Source organism: Dermacentor albipictus, unplaced genomic scaffold, assembly GCF_038994185.2.
Source record: "Dermacentor albipictus isolate Rhodes 1998 colony unplaced genomic scaffold, USDA_Dalb.pri_finalv2 scaffold_21, whole genome shotgun sequence".
Taxonomy (NCBI): domain Eukaryota; kingdom Metazoa; phylum Arthropoda; class Arachnida; order Ixodida; family Ixodidae; genus Dermacentor; species Dermacentor albipictus.
Window position 1 is genome coordinate 1,715,403 of NW_027225575.1, and position 3,228 is coordinate 1,718,630.

Here is a 3,228-nt window from a genome sequence, read left to right on the forward strand (position 1 = left end):
AGTGCTCAGTAAATGTTAAAATCCTGTAGGCCTTTTTGGGTAGATAACGAGGAAGAGCCAGAACGAAGCGAAAAGGCAGGTCAGGCCTGCCAGCAGTGACGATGTCACAAACAATCGCTGCGCATCGATGTGTAGCGCCTCCCTTCAACCTCTTCTTCTTTAAAAGGAGCTTTAAGGAGGCCCCCCGCCAACTGACAGCCTGAGTTGTTAGCATCCTGGCGCAGCCTCTTCAGCAGGCCATTTTCAACATATACAGCATCACCGATGTCTACCTGTGAAACAACAGAACAAGCAGATTCATTTTATGCACTTTTGAACAAGGAATCGTTAGGAAATAGGGTAAGGTTTGCAAAAACGGAAGTAGCTGCTTCTCGTTGATTTGGTTTAAAGAACAAAGTACCCTCACGTATACCATACATGCATTGTGCTGAGCTGTGTATTTTCACGTAAGACTAGAAAGTATTGGGAACTTCAATGCGAAAGAAAGACAATCAGCTGCCTAGATCTAAGCAAATGCGTTCCACTCCTTGACACAGAATGAGATCTGGTGCTGTTCTAGCGATTAGCAGACATTGAAAGCTTCAAGCCTGATTGAGTATTGGGCCAAGCTGTGCTCGATTAGTGACGCACACGTGCTCGAGAACTATTAAACAAGATGCAATTGTCTTCGATTTACTGACTGCACTTAGGTGTAATGATTTTGTCTCACAAAGTGAATAAATCACATACACAAGCAGCATTTTCATAGTTAGCACAGTCTTTAATAGGCACTGACACCTTCAATTTGGAAAGCCCTATATATTGGGCCTCATCAAACTAATTTCATAAAAGGCTTGGCAAGGTAGAAGCATAGCATTTTAGATTCAGAAGATAGGTGAAATGAGCTAATTATTGCACTTATTACTCACATTTACAATTTTGACCGCTCATCCCAATGAGAAATTGATGCAAACAGTTTGTACATGCCACATAAGTATTTAGATATCAAAAATAAGCATTAGAGAGAACTTTCGCTTGGAGGTTCATTATTGCAAGCAGCCATGCCCTCGAGGAGAAATAACGTTTTTTTAGGCAGAAATGAGGCTCGAATATTTTATTGACACATATATGTGCCCATGCATATATGTTCGCTGTTATAAACCTTTTTTTTTCATGTATATGCAAGGTGTGTTTGTAACATCTCATTGTGCGCAAAATCAAATCCATAAGAACCCGACAAAAAGTTAAACATACAAGAGAGCAATCCCAGTGACAAGCCATGCTAAACCAACGAGATAGCCATCCCAGTAACATACCGTATCAAAACTTTTACTGACATGAATTCTGACCTTTGAAACATAACATGTGTATATGAATGCTATCTACATTAGGGCGATGGGCAACTTTAAACAATGGCTATGCCAACATCGGAACGATGTGGATGAGAAAAGAACGGCATCAAATGCTTTGGCAAAGTATGCAGCAATGACTAAACGCAATAGTGACTGGATAGTGTCTAGCATAATCGGCCAGGAATGAAATTGGAAGTTATGCTTGTACCCAGATTCCCTAGAGATGCAATCAACAGGGCACACGTTCATCTGAAATCAAGGAACCCATCCCCGTCTTATGCTAAAACTTACTTAAATGTGCACTTCCACTTTTTTGCCCCATTGTGAACAAGGCTTCCAGATGGAAGCCGAATTGTATTGCTTTTAATGCCGTATTTGGGTGGTCTGTGTCTGTCTTTGTCATGTTTCATACCGACCGCACAGGCTTCCGTGAAACTCTTGATAATACAACTTTTGTGCGAAAGCATTGCTTAAGGAGCTTTTGCCTAAACCATGTCTTTAGGTGGTAGAACACATTTTTCAAGACACTCTAGAGCACATTATTCACAGCACGAAACCTCAATTCGTGGTTCTTAAAAAAGACACTTTGGCTAGATTAATATAGAGTCTATATGGAGCATACCAGGCATAATTACTCAAGCCGCCAATTATATTTACCTCAGAGGAGGCTACTTTAGGCAAATTCATTAAACTAAGGGCACTCCACCAAAAATAAAATTCGTGATCAGCCACTAGAAATCTTGAAAATGGCAATACAGTAAAATGATTGCATATTACACAAATGTATCCTACAACTCGAAATGCAGCGTCAGTTTTGTACGCACCTTTGAGAAAGCACACAGATCAGGTGCTTTATCAATGTGCTTCCCAACTTCCAGCAGTGCAGCACGTTCCTGCGGAATGTAGGGATGCCTCCAGAATCCGCATAGCCTTCAAAAGTAAGAAATGTTTATTTTATTGTGTTGTGAACCTGAAAATTTGTGATTTACCAGTGTCATGTGGAATTGCAAAGAGAGCCTCACACAGCCAGCTGCACGAATTTGCGTTTAATTGTACAAATGTCTCTGTTATATCTCAGGAGGTTACACTGCCATTTTGTAAAAAGTGAAATTTCAGGAAGGAACGATATCAGCAGTAACAACAGACTACCAGGACAATCAACAATAAAACTCAAATATGTAGTAAAACATAGAGCATTGGATTAAACAAAAATATTGAGCACATGAAAAGCTTTCTGAAAGCTAGACCATGATTTTGTAGCGATGGTATTCCTTTTCGCTATTCGTGAATGGCCTGACAGACGCCGCGGCCCGTGCTACGTACTGGAACGGCCGGCCGTTAGCGGTGGGCGACAAGAGTGGTATAGAATCGAGGGGTAAGTATCGCTACAAAATCGCAGTCCTTACTTTATTACGCACTGCCGTAACCTACGATTGCAAAAGCTGACATCCCGTTCTTAAGAACTGGTTGATCTATGGCTTTCTTAAAGGCCAGCGTCTGATTAAAATGTCTCGATTAAAAATAAACCTCGTTATTATATTATCGGCCTATATCCGCTCTGCAACATAGAAGACAAATGCGCGAAGACACTCAAGAACATAAACAATACGCACAGGTTCTCGTGACGCGGACCTCCAAACCGAACTGTATACTTACAAAAATCTTCATACAAGCTTCTATCTGCTTAAGCGTCGAACATAGCAATCGTGTGCCAACGCGCGAAGCCCGTGATACATCGACGTATACATTGCACATGTACTGTACTTGCGGGAATGCCTATATAGCGAATAACTTTTTGCTAGGAAACTACCAAACGAGCAACAACTTTCGGTGATTTCATAATTGTGTGCCCATTCAGGCATAGCAATCAAGGCGGGTAGCATATATTTCACAACAG